Consider the following 14058-nt stretch of genomic DNA (forward strand, 5'->3'; position numbering starts at 1 on the left):
CTTAAGAGGTAGAGTGCTCACCTTCAGCTGAAGAGCTGAGGGACAGTGCCCAGGCCCAGAGTTCAAGCCCCACAACCGACCAAAAAAAAAAAAAGAAAGGAAAAAAAGAAGAATGGAATTTTAATTCATTACTTCTGTCAATAATTTCAGGTGGTCTTTACTTTTCTAGGCTAAAATGTGAGCTCAGTCTTCATTGTTGAGGGGCTGAAATGGCTGGTGGAAAACACCCTTGTTTGTGAAAGGCAGCAGCTGGCCCTGGATCCAGGTGTACATCAACTCTCTACAATCTACTTTGGGACACTAGTTTACCTCTCTACGCTATCTCCTCATCTGCTCAATGCTGTAAGAACCAAATGAGATCATGGATCATTCTGAATTGCAAAGCACTATCAAAATACAAGTTAACATTTATCTGCCAGTAACTATTGTTTACATAAGATCAAATATTTACTTAACACTGCTCACATTTCAACCACTTCCTCTCTACTGTCAGCTAAACCAGCTTTCTTGCTTTTTATAGATTTCAGGTTCTAGAGATCTCAGTTTTTCCCTCCCTCCCTCCCTCTTTCTCTCTCTCCCCTTCTCTCTCTTTCTTCCCCCTCCCCCACCCTGCCACCTGTATCTTTCTGTTCCTATGAGTGATGCTAAGAAACTATAACATAGAGATTAATGTCATCTAGCTAATACTACCTTGTGGTCATAGGCCATTAGTAGCCTCTCAGAGTTGTCAAATTCTCATTCCAGGCTCCACTCTAGACTGGATTAGAAACCCTGTAGGCAGGGCTCGGGTTGCTGATGGAGATTCTTGAGTGTTTTGAGACATGTTTCTCTGTATGCCCAATCTGGCCTCTCAATCTCCTAGGCACAAGCAATCATCCTGTCTGACTAGCAGGACTATAATGATTCCTGCCCTGAGCTCAGAAATTGGTGTTTTAACAGGGCCTTAGGGTATTTCCATGTCTTCCATGGAGAGCCCTGGCTTAGGCTTTTCCATTCCAGTTAGTCATCTATATGTCAAAAGTATATCTTCGTTGTAATATTTAAAATTTCTATTTATTTATTAATTTATGTTTGAATTCAGCACCTGAGCACTGTCTCTTAGCATTTTCATTCAAGCCTGGCTCTCTATCATTTGAGTGACAGCTCCACTTCTGCCTTTTTAGAGAGAAGAGTCTTCCAGACTTCATTGCCCAGGCTGGCTTTGAACCACAATCCTCAGATTTCAACCTCCTGAGAAGCTAGGATTATATGTGGGAGCCACGGGCACCCAGCTATTTTACTTATTATGTATAATTAAAAAATATCTTTGTAGTTGTACAAAGGGGTTTTACTTCAACATGTCAGTTAATGAGAACAGCATTCCTTACAATATTAATAACAACATGCCATATGCTAGTACAATAAGCAATATAATTATTTCTGCCACTTCTCTTTTTAGATTAATATTTATCAGGAACCTGGGTGACTTAAAACATAGAATAGTGACTTTTGCTGAAAACTCTCCAGAGGCTTTCTGTTCTTACTTAGAGACAATCCAGAGCACGTGTGATGACCCAGAGGTCATCTGTAATTGACCTCTGTGACCAGGTCATCTCAGGCTGACCCTATGGCTGCCTGCAGAGCTTCTGCCTCTACTTTAGCTTTCAATGTCTGCTCCATATTCCTTGGCTGTCTATCATTCATTCTCACCCCAAGGCAAGTACCTGTTCTTTCCTCTGTTTCCTTCTACATTTTTGTCTCACTGGCTCTCACTTCTTCTTATAAATGGCTTGATGTCATCATATCTTCAATATTTCTCAATGTTCACCATCTGACACATTTTTCTCCACATCCTGCCATCCTCCCTTATGGTGCAAACCCAGACCCTAGGGCAGGGTCAGCCTCAAACAAGGGTCTAATCTATCTGGGTTAAATGAAGGAGAAGGTCCTCCTGGGGTCCAGGCATCCTGGAAGAGTAAGTCTCTTCACTTTATGTCATCCCATGAAGAGTCCCTAGGTTATATCATCCCATGAAGCTTTGCAACTCAGGGTTCTCAACCTCTAATGTTTGGGTATATTCCAGAGATTGAAATAGGTGCACTTTGTAAAACTTCCTTGGTAACTACAATGTTCTCAAACACACTGCTTATGTGTGAGAAAGCTCATTGTCAATATGCAAAGATGAGAGGTGGACAATACTACCAACCACAGAAGAACCCATAGGATGTGCAGATACAGGCAAATATATTCAGGATAAGGAATTGGCTTATGTCACCATGGAGGCTGACAAGGACAAAATTCTGGAGTCAACATCTCAGTTTGACTCCAAAGGCTAGACACTATTGTAGAGCCTATAAGAAGCAATGTTCTGTCTTACTAGGGGGATGGTCAAGCTTTTGTTCTAGTCAGACATTCACCTGATTGGTTGGAGCCCACCTTCATTAGGCAGGACAATATGCTTTATTCAGTGTATTTATTTAAAGGTTAGCTTTATTCACAAACATGACTATCTGGGCACCTAGTGGCCCAGTCAAGTTGACACATAAAATGAAGCATTACATTGCATGTTACCACTGAGCTGGTTATTTCTAGGGTGGTTTTAATTCTATCATCTCAATGCCTTGCTTTTGTCTAGAACTCTTTTTTTTTCTTTCATTTCCCCAGGAAAGAATTGAGCCTTAATGCCAAGGCACCTGTCTTGATGGAACACAGCACAGATGACCTAATCCAAGCCCCATCTAAACTCCAGTTACATGCAACATGCTCAGGCCTTTTGTAAAAGAAAGCATACAAAGGAAAGTTAAGTAGTTAACAAACAAGGTTTTATTATTATTTTTTGTTTAGTTGCTTGTTTGTTTCAGTGCTTTTATTTTCAACTGGCTTGAAAGGTAAAGATGAATAAGTCTTTGGTACATTTTCAGTGTCTTTTAGGGAACTCCAGCTTTCTGTCACTCAAGCAAGTTAATAAGAATTGTGTCAGTGAAGCCATGCGTCTTGGTGAATAGCTTTCCTCAAATGTCTAACAGCTCAGGGCCTGGGGAAATCCTTAGTGAAGAAAGTGGCAGTGCTATTCATATTCAGATATAAATACAAAAGTTTTATTTACCAGCACTGCCAGCTTTTGGTTCTCCTTTGTGACAGCTCAACAGAGGCTCTTCTGTGCATCCCATCCAAATCGTGAGCATTAGCCTTCAGCTAAGCACAGCTTCCTCTCTGGATGCTTTTCTCCCACTCTCTTGAAGAATGGCTCAATGCAAAAACTGTTTCCACAAAACAAAAAAGGAAAGATAATTATTTAACCCCTGAGAATTATTTTTAAAAAGCTTGTGTGTACAACGTACCCCTCCATGTGAATCACATTAAATCCTAATATTTTCATTTGAATTGAAGACACAATTCAGCAGGTTCTTTCTCTCTTCATGGAAATAAAAGAAGTTTGAAATGGAGGCACAAAGCTTTTGAGGGGGGAATAATGATCACCACAGCGTCCATGTGGATCACCTGCTGTCACAGGAAGGTACTCTCAAGTTTCTTCTATACAAAAACAAAATAGAAGAAAGGTGGAAGTCTCTCCTCAAGTGAATGGAGGGTGCTGTCTGCCTTCTGTCTATCAGAAGGGTTAGCCATGGGTGCTGTCAAAAGGTATTTGTGATCCCACAGGGCAGAGGTTGCTGGATGGGAGTTTGTAGAACAGACAGTAGCTGGGAAGGAGGCAGGAGCATGCTGAGGGGTGGACAGTGCCAGTTGTGTCTCTAGAAAGAACTCAGAAGGGGAGCTAACAGGTGAGAAACAAGGTTGGAGCTATGGAAAGAACAACAAAAGCTGGATCCTTGACTCTTCTCTCTCCTTGTTCCATGAGCATCCCTTTCTCGACACTAGAGGCAACTTCCTTCCTAAAAGTGACCCATGCAGTACCCAAACTCAAAGTCAGCAAGCCCAGTCAAAGCATTCCTCTGATGGTTCAAGAGTTAATTAAAAGAAGTTTATCTATTCATTTGTTTTTAGTGCTAGGGATCAAATCCAAAGCCTTGTTCATATTAAGCATTCCTTCTTCTCTACCACTGAGCTGTACTCCAATCCCCTCCCCACATTCATTTTAAATAGTAGAGGTTTGATTATCATTATAGACAAGTAATTGTATTTGTCCTATGGTTTTCCTGTTTCACATTCTTTTCTTACAGTTTCCACATTTTCTGAAGTCAGGAATCTATGAATCAAGTGCTGAGATTTAGTTCACATGGTTTGCACAGGGAGCCCTGGTTGGATTCCATCACAGATCTCAGTTGTGGCTGTGTGTATGTGTGTGTGTGTGTGTGAGTGTGAGTGTGTGTGAATGTGTGTGAGTGTGTGTGAATGTGTGTGTGTGTATGCGTGAAAGGTAGACAGCGAGAGAAAGAGTAGGACGGTGGAAAGAGAGAGAGAAAGAGAGTCAGGGATCAGTGGGGATCAGCAGATCATCACTATAGGAAGATTTCATAAAGGGCTCTTTTCATTTTTTTGCCAATCCTGGGACTTAATCTCAGGGACTGGGCACTGTCCCTGAGCTTCTTTTGCTCAAGGCTAGTACTCTACCACTTGAACCAGTGTCAGTTCCAGCCTTTTCTGTTTATGTGGTACTGAGGAATTGAACCCAGAGCTTCATGCATGTTAGGGAAGCATGCTACTACTAAGCCAAATTCCCAGCCCTAAAGGTTCTTTTCAAAGTAGAGAAAACTACCTACCAAGCACAGAAATGGAAACTATTTTTTGGTGCCAGGCCTGGATGCTGTGCCTGAGCTATTTTGCTCAAAGCTAGTGCTCTACCACTTGAGCCACAACTATACTTCCAGCTTTTTTTGAGGTTAATTGGAGATAAGACTCTTAGACTGTCCTGCCTGGGCTGGCTTTTGATTATGATCCTCAGATATCAGCCTCCTGAATAGCTAGGATTACAGGCCTGAACCACCAATGCCCAGGGGGAAACTTTCATATAGCCATCAGCTAGGAAGAAAGCCTGCTGCCAAGGCTCAGGAAGATGCAACAGCAGGGCCCAGGAGTCTACGTGGAGATGGGCAGCAGAGCAAAGAGAGGCATGCACTACCACCTATTAAGCTCTGTTCTGTGCCTGTAAACAGGAGGCAGCCTCCTCCCAGCTCTGTGGGAATCAGGCTGACATCTGTGCGCACACCTGGACCCTATTTCTCTTCTTGCCCAGCCCAAGCCTCTACACATTGGCCCCTGTACAACTGGCTTCGCTTTTGGAATTTATAGGGGCTGTTTGCCTTACTCACCTCTATGGATCTTCTGTCACCACCAGCATCATTCATCATGTGCTTGGTGCCTGGAAGGCCGGTGTGCAACGACACATGTGAAAAGGCAGTTAGGTAGTTGAGGTAGTTAACAGAGCAGCTCCAGGTCACAGGGACTCATTTTCTTCTTCTGTGAATGTGATCCGATATTTTATGACAGTTAAAAGAATATATATTACATATATGATATAGAAAGAGATTGATATATATTCATATATATTGATACAATATGAGTCTAGCTACTCACGAGACTGAGATCTGAGGATTGAGGTTTGAAGCCAGTCTGGGCAGGAAAGTTTATGAGACTCTTATTTTAAGTTAACCAACAAAAATCCGGAAGTGGAACTGTACCTCAAATGATAGAGCAGCAGCTTAGAACAAAAAAGCTCTGGGCCAGCTCCCAGGCCCTGAGGTTAAGCGCTGGCTCTCTCTCTCCCTCCGTCTCTCTCTCTCTCTCTCTCTCTGTTTCTCTCTGACTCTCTGTCTCTGTCTGTCTCTTTCTCTGTCTCTCTGTCTCTGTCTCTCTTTCTCTCTCTCTCTTTCTCTCATACACACATGATGCAGAAGCAGCAGAAAGTTGCTAGTATTAGGATGAAATCATTCTTATCAGATCCTGACAAAAATCAGTAGGAAAGTTATCCTTTTAATGTATGAAGATGTCATGGCTGCCTGTTTGTGACAAATACTTTTCAAAGACTTTCTAAAGGTCCCAAAGAGCTGTCTCCTTCTACCTGCACCACCTGCTTTGTGCATATGCACAGAATTCTGTAACAAAATTGATCTTTAACATTCTGTAAGACTACGATTCTGATGAGATGCTCTGGACAGAGCACTTGACCAACAACAGCCCATCTACAAAGACACGACATCATAACTGGCTGAACTCCAGAACCAGAGATTTAAAGTGATTTTAGGTAGGATTCCTGAGCCTTTGAAACTTTCCTCATTATTCACTACTTTCCAGATTGCTTGTTGCCTCTTGGTAAAAATATAAGGCAACATAAACTGCATTTCTCTTTTCTGAGATAGTAGAGAGGAATGCAACTGGTAAAAAGGGCTCCACAGACAGATGATCTTTGGCGAAGGAAACCTGTGGCAAGGTCTGAGCAGGAGAAAGAAAGTCACTTTAATTTATGGGGGAGGCCTTGAACTCAGAGCCACACTTTCACTTCTGGCTTTTTAGTAGTTAATTGGAGAAAAAAGTCTCACAGACTTTAATGCAGGGTTGGGTTCAAACCATGAGTATTAGATTTCAGCCTTCTAAGTAGCTAGGATTACAAGTGTGAGCTACCAGCACAGTTAGTGAGCTTAATATGTGTGTGTGTGTGTGTGTGTGTGTGTGTGTGTGTGTGTGTGTGTGTGTGCTAGTCTTGGGTTTTGAATTCAGGCTCATGGCCTAGGTACTTGAGCCTTTTGGCTCAAGGCTAGTCTCTACCACTTGAACTTTATAGTGGGCTTAATTTTTAGCTCGTAGGGGGCCAACTGGTAAGGGGCATATTGTCATATTTATAAAAATGGTTGCCCATCTGAGCACCCCAAAGTAAAAATGGCAGCCTTCCAGCTAGCAAGACACTAAGCTATGTCCTCAAGAGCCCGCATGGACGGGCTTGTTTGTGCTCTTTAAACATTCATTATTAATGTGTTACAAAAAAGCCCAGATTAATTTTGTGAGGAACAGCTAAAAACATGTTTCCTTAAAAGTGTTTATGTTGGGCTGAAGGTGTAACTTAGTGGTAGAGTACAAAGAAACAAAAATTACATTGAGGTGATCATTAGTTTTGGCTTTTTGAGTTTTTCAAAGCAGAGTCTAGAGTCTCTTAAAAATCAAACAATTGCTTCCCATCTTCCCCCACCCCCCACGCCAAAGTTGTAAAGTTCATTTGTCGACATAATGATTTGTACATCTCATTGTTGCAATGGGTCCACCTGTATCCCTATTTAAACAATTTGTTTTTTCCCTTCCCCTCCACAAATTATGCCAACATCAAATACAGTGAAAACAGGGGTTATACATGGGGAGGGACATACAAAGCAACAAAGAAATAATCTTATAAATATGTTAGAAACAATAGCAAAAAAGAAAAACCATTTCAGTCCTTAACTTGGGATTCATTTCACTTAACATAAACTTATCTGACCATTTCTGCTTGCCTCAGACATATACTAGTTATTGCAAATAAGGGAAACCATGGGACCTATGTTTCTTTAGGCCTGGCTTGCTTCACTTAATATAATTTGGAAACAAAGGAGGAGGCAACAATTCTTGATAAGAAATGCACTTATTACTTTGCCATGTAATTGTAACCCCTCTGTATGGTATTTTCAGAATAAAAAAATTATTCTCAAAAAAAAATCAAGGGGCTGCGAAGGTGGCTCAGTAGTAGAGCACTTGCCTTGCATGCCTGAGGCCCTGGGTTCGATTCCTCAGCACCACATAAGCAAAAAGAGAAAAGCCGGAAGTGGTGCTGTGGCTCAAGTGGTAAAGTGCTAGCCTTGAGCTGAAATGCTGAGGGACAGTGCCCAGGCCCAGAGTTCAGGCCCCACGACTGGACCCCCCCCCCCACCAAAAAAAAATCAAGCCATTTTTTTTTAATGTGTGTGTGCCAGTACTGGACCTTGAACTCATGGCCTTGTACTCCTTTCTTTTTTCACTCAAGGCTGGCTCTCTACCACTTGAGCCATAGCTCTACTTCCCAGTTTTTGCTAGTTAGCTGGACTTTTCTACCCAGGCTTGCTTCAAACTGTGATCCTCAGATCTCAGCCTCCTGAGTAGCTTAGATCATGGGAGTGAGCCACCAGTGTCCTGCTGAAGCTACTGGTTTTAGTTAGATGCTCTTTTTATGTTTTATGTATATGTTAAGAGACATCTCTTTAATTTTTAAATAATAGACTAAGTATTTCCACAGCCTTTAAGATAAATGAGGTTTTAGAAACTCTGTGTATTTTTCAAGACTGAATAGCTGAGAATACAAAGTGAATTTTTTTCTAGAGTGACAATATTTGACCACTTACTTCAGTTTAAACTGATTTAGGGAGTTCAGTTAAAATATTACTACTTTAGAATTTCAGTAGAGATCTGAATAATGGGTGTGTGACAAGCATCTGACTTGTCTGACTTCGTGACAAATCCCTGGCTGTTTAAATCTTTCTAGTATAGTTCTTTTAAACTGAGCTGTATATGTATGGATTGTATGTGTGAAGCATATGCTGTGTATAGTCTATGTGTGTTGTATGAATATTTGCATGTAGTGTTCAGTGTGTATGTAGTGTGTATACATACTGTGTTTACAGTGTGTATGTACATGTAGGTATATGGCAGGTATGTGTATGAGGTGTGTATGTATGTATGTATGTGTATGCATGTATGTGTATGTCCATTCAGTATTAAGTATATCCTGGACACTTAACTAGTTCTTCATCTTGGTTGAAAAGAAGAATGCAAATATTATTTCAATAGAAAGTTCTTTGTTGAAGGAGGAGGCTACAATGCTTGATAAGAAATGTACTCATTATCTTGCTCATGTAACTGTAACCCCTCTGTACAGTATTTTCACAATAAAAAATAAATAAAAAAGAAAGTTCTTTGTTGACTAGTATTCATATTTTTTTAAAGAAATATACATGGTCACAGATTTTGGTACTGATTTTTTATCAGCATCTTTGTGGCAAACATTTGTTTTATTATGTTAGAATAAATGTACAAATATAAGGACATATTAAGCATGCATATTTTATTGGACATATTTAATTGTAAAGATGCTGTACAGAGGGGTTACAGTTACATGAGTAAGGCAATGAGTACATATTTGTCGAGCATTGTTACCCCCTCCCTTGTTGTTCTCCCACTATCCCTCCCCCCACCTCCCTCACTCCTCCCCTCTACCTCTTTCACTTCTCCCCCACTGTAGTTTTTGACTATAGAAAAAAATAAGAAAGAATAAAAATGATGAAGTTAAAATGAACATAATATTAAAAATAAAACATAAAAATGAGTGACCCTATATGTTAAATATAACCCACAGAGACATAAAAGATCTAGAAAAAACTCTGGGCATTCATTTTCTGTGATTTCTGAAGTAGCCACAATTAAACTTCTCCCCAAATTAAAAATGAGTCAATATTCCTAAAAGGTGTTTTGATATTTGCCACTCTTTTCTTATTTATTTATTTATTGTTAGTCATGGGGCTTGAACTCTGGGCCTGGGCGCTGTCCCTGAGCTCTTCAGCTCAAGGCAAGCTCTCTACCTACCACTTGAGCTACAGCGCCACTTCCTATGCCTGTTTTTTTTTAACCCATCTAAAATTGAATCAAATTCAAATGAATCCAATGTAAAACATAATACTAATGTTTTGAAAATGTTCTAGTTGTATTGGCATGATTATTTCAAATCAAGTATATTCCACCTTAAAAAAAGATTGAGCAATTAAAGCCAAGTACCAGTGGGTCACTTTTTTGTAAAGCTGCCATATAGTACTAGAATTAGTACTACAGTGACTTTTATAGGTAAGTTGACTCAAATCTTGTAAATAATTTATTTATGGAATGTCTTAATGATAGATCTATTTTTCTTGGGTGCAAACTTGATATATGTAATTCCTCTGCTTTCTACAATATTTTTCATTTCCAGTGGCACTTCATCTACTCAAACTGTTTGGAACCTTGGGATTATTTCTATAAATGCTCAGCATAGAGTGAGTTTTGCTTGATACTACACCTGAACACCTGGAGAGGCTTCCTCTATCCTGTCTCAGTGAAGTCATAATGGAATCTTACTACTGTTTCTTTTGGAAATGAATAACCAGAGCTGGGTCTCTGCAGCATTAACTGAAAAGACTATCTGGAAACTGTCCAGTTTGGAGAGAAGAAAGATTGTGGGCTCAGATGAAAAAGTCTCCATGTGAAGATCTGCTGGACCGTTTATGTATTTAGTATACTACTTCTAGGGCTGTCAGAAAAAAAATACTATAGTCAGGGCAGCTTAACTAACACAAACTTATTTATTAATTTCTGGAGTCTGGAAATCAAGGCCAAGTTTCATTTTGATCTCTCCTTGGATTCTTGTGGTCTGTCCTCTATGGGTCTCTGTGCCCTAACTTTTCTTGTAAGGACAGCCAGCCATCACACTCAATTGGAACTAGACCTCCCTCTCCCTTTTCCTCTTGTCAGCCAGCCATCAGATTCAATTGGAACTAGACCTCCCTCTCCCTTTTCCTACCCTCTCCCTCTTACTCTCCCTCTCTCTCCTGTCTCTCTCCCTGTGCTAGGCTGTCTCATAGGCAGATAGGTGGCCTTAATCTTCTGAGCTAGTATCAATATCTTCTTTTCCTAACTGGCCCTAAGATACTTCCTTTTGACATTCAGGCAAAACCTAGTGTGTGTTATAATTTGGATCTGAAATGTGACCCCAAGGCGCTTGTATTGAAGGCTTGGGTGTGAACCTGTGGCACCACTGGGAAGTGTTGGAACCTTCAGGAGGGGGCCTAATGTGAGGAGGATAGGTTACCAGGGGGTATGCCTTGAATTGACTATTGGGAGCCTAGCTTTTTTCTCTTTCTGTTTTTTGCATCCTGACCACCACAAGGCCAGCTTTTCCTCTACTATGGGCTCCTGCCATCACGTGCTGCCTCATCAGAGGACCAAAGAGCAGGGCTGAAGGACCACGGACTGGAATGTCTGAAACCATGAGCCCAAATAAACCTTTCCTCTTAAGTTGATCATCTCAGGCATTTTGTTACAGTAATGGAAAGCTGAATACACAGCATATTTCAATGTTTTATTTGCCCTTTGGTTGCTATCTAACGCGCGTTCAGAAATTAAAACTCCAAACACACTTGCTCAGTATCAGCATTACCGTTAGACATTTCTGTTGTGGTTCCACTTTTCTAAACTACTTCTCCAGATGGCTGAGCAATAAATAATATTGGATGCTTAGAGGATTTTTTTCATTTTCCTTCTGCTTCATCTTCATGATGCTGGAAGAATATAATATCATTGTATCCCATCCATAGAGCCAATTATTATCCTTCAAGGAAAGTATGGATTGCACACCTGTTATTGCTTTGAATTTCTACAACTTGTATTGGAAATGGAAACTCTCTGTGCATTATTGTGTTGAATTGTCATCTACAGTTACCTCAGAATCATCTCTAACAATCCCTTCACCTCAGTATTTATATACACACACACACACACACACACAATTGTGAAAATACCATACAGAGGGGTTACAATTACATGGCAAGGTTATGATTACATTTCTTTTTCTTTTTCTTTTTTCTTTTTTCTGGTCGGTCGTGGGGCTTGAACTCTAGGCTTGGGCCTTGTCCCTGTGCTCTTCAGCTTAAGGCAAGCGCTCTACCACTTTTGCCACAGCACCATTTCCCAATGAGTACATTTCTTATCAAGCATTGTTGCCTCTTCCTTTGTTTCCCATCCCTTCCCATCTTCCCCCTCCAGCTCCCCCGACCCTGCCAAAGTTGTAAAGTTTGTTTTCTGACATAACCTCTTGTACATCTCATTGTTGCAGTGGGTCCACCTGTATCCCTATTTAAACAATTTGTTTTTTCCCTTCCCCTCCACAAATTTGGCTAGTTATCTTGATGATTACTTTTCTTTCTAAGGTCTAGACAAGGAGTGGTGTGGGGAAGGACTTTCTCTTTAGCTAGTAAGCCCTCAGAACTTTGATTGGACTGAAAATCTGAAATCACTCTGTATTTCCCAGTATCCTTTTTCTTGACCATATAATTACCATCTACCTGAACTATTAGTTTTTCTTTTTGGTTGTTGTTGTTTATTTTTGTTTTGCCCATACAGTACTGGTGCTTGAAAAAGGGCCTGGGTCCAGTCCCTTAGCCTTTTCCACTCAAGGCTGGCAGTCTTTCTCTGAGTTATACCTCCATGTCTAGTTTTTTGGTGGTCAATTGGAGATAAGAGTCTGATGGACTGAACTGCCAGAGAACCTTAATACTCAGATCTCAGCTTTCTGAGTAGCTAGAATTGTAGGCTTGAGCCAGTGGTGCTTTGCTTATAGCTGAGTTATTTAAGGCTATGGCTTTGCATGTAATCTCTGACTTTAAAAAATCTTTAAACATTAGTGATTTTTTGTCATGCCTTTTTCCTATTCCACACTTTTTTTTCTTCCTCTCAGCCAGCAGGACTGTGGGACGATCCTGGTTAGGGTGATCTTGGCCTTTGGATTCCATTAGGGTCACATTTGGGACTTGGCCAGCGCTGAAAGCTGGCTGCTGCCCACTACTCCCTAACCAGCATTCTGTTTGGCAAAGCTGCCAGGTGCCTGATTGTGCAGAGAAATGGGCTGAGATCACTCAGTGTGACAGTCAGGATAGATTTCATAGATCACAAGTGTTTGGAGAGACACGTCAAAACCCAGCCATGGAAAAACAGCTACGGTGGCTCCTCAGAGTGGGAGTGGCCTGCTAGCTGGACTCCAAGGTCACCCAGACATTGCCGCTCCTCTGGACCAGGGCCCAGTGAAAGGAATGGCCTGGAGGTCACCCACTGGTATAGGAACCTCTTTTAGAAATTTCAAACTATGCCGTTTACCTGGTCAGCCTGTAAGCAAGTGGAAATTGGAATTTAACATGACTTGGTGGATAATAAGCCTTTAAATAATGACATTTTTACAATCCGTCCTCAAAGGGGTCCAATGCCAACTTTGTTGGGAGACAGATGGTGGGGGAAAAGGTGGATGTGAACCCATCATTTAGCAGGCAAATTAATTTATGTGACAATAACCAGCCTCCAAATTGAGTTTATTGACTCATTACATTTTCTCCCTATGAAATTTAGTAAAATGCCAAACTCTACATTTTAGAGGAGCTGAAGGTTATTTTGGCATTTTAAAAGGGGGCACAGTCAGCATCAGTTTGGATCTATCTTAACAATATTCCCACTGCATCAAGTAAGTCAGTGATCATTCTGTAGTTTAAAGATAATGCCTTTGTCATAAAATTATGGTCCCCCAGGCAATCATCAATTAATCTTAGAAATCATCAACTACTCAATTTCTAGATCACTTTTTGTTTGGAGCCCAAGTAATTTTCAAAACAAAAAAATGAAATCAGAACACTAAGAAATGTCTTACTAAGAAAAAGAGAAAAGAACATGCCTGTGACTCGATACTCAGAAACCTGAGATTTGGATTACTGTTCGAAGCCAAACTGGGCAGAAAAGTCCAGTGATACTATTATCTCCAAAGAACCAGAAAAACCTTGAAGTGGAGCTGTGGCTCAGGTGGTATAGAGTACCAGCCTTGAGTGTGAAGCTAAGCAAAAGCATGAAGCCTAAAGTTCAAGACCTAGTACCAACACACACACACACACACACACACACACACACACACACACACACACACACACACACACACACATGCAGAGAAAATAAAAGGAGAAAGGAGGACATACAGACATTGTTTCTCAAACTATGGGAATGCATTGTACAGTAAATTCTGTTAGCCTGTACTTAAACTCCCTCACACATTTCTGGTTCCCAGTGTCAGGCAGAAACATGTCTTATTTGCTTGTATGTTTATTATTTATTATTATGTATAAGTAATTGTAAAAAGGAGTTGCCATTAACAAAGCAGTTTATAAATATAATGCATCTTGATCAGTGTCATACATTTCAACATTCTCACCTATCCTTCCCCTACCTCTTCCCTTGCTTTTTTAAATTTTGTAGGATATACTTTGAATTCCTTTAAAAATTTATTGTAAAAAATAAAGGGGTAACAGAGGGGCTACAGTTATATAACTTAAGTATTAAGTATTT

General features: G+C 40.5%; 1 long non-coding RNA gene across 1 annotated transcript; it reads right to left on the reverse strand.

Annotated features, from left to right (window-relative positions):
• Positions 1–2583: 2583 nt before the first annotated feature.
• Positions 2584–5421, reverse strand: LOC105980468. The gene is made up of 3 exons (XR_001174746.1): positions 5250–5421; positions 3460–3513; positions 2584–3239 (listed from the first exon to the last, which is right to left on the reverse strand). It is a non-coding gene; the product is annotated as an uncharacterized LOC105980468 (long non-coding RNA).
• Positions 5422–14058: the final 8637 nt, after the last annotated feature.

Source organism: Dipodomys ordii, unplaced genomic scaffold (genome assembly GCF_000151885.1).
Source record: "Dipodomys ordii isolate 6190 unplaced genomic scaffold, Dord_2.0 Scaffold9, whole genome shotgun sequence".
Lineage (NCBI taxonomy): Eukaryota > Metazoa > Chordata > Mammalia > Rodentia > Heteromyidae > Dipodomys > Dipodomys ordii.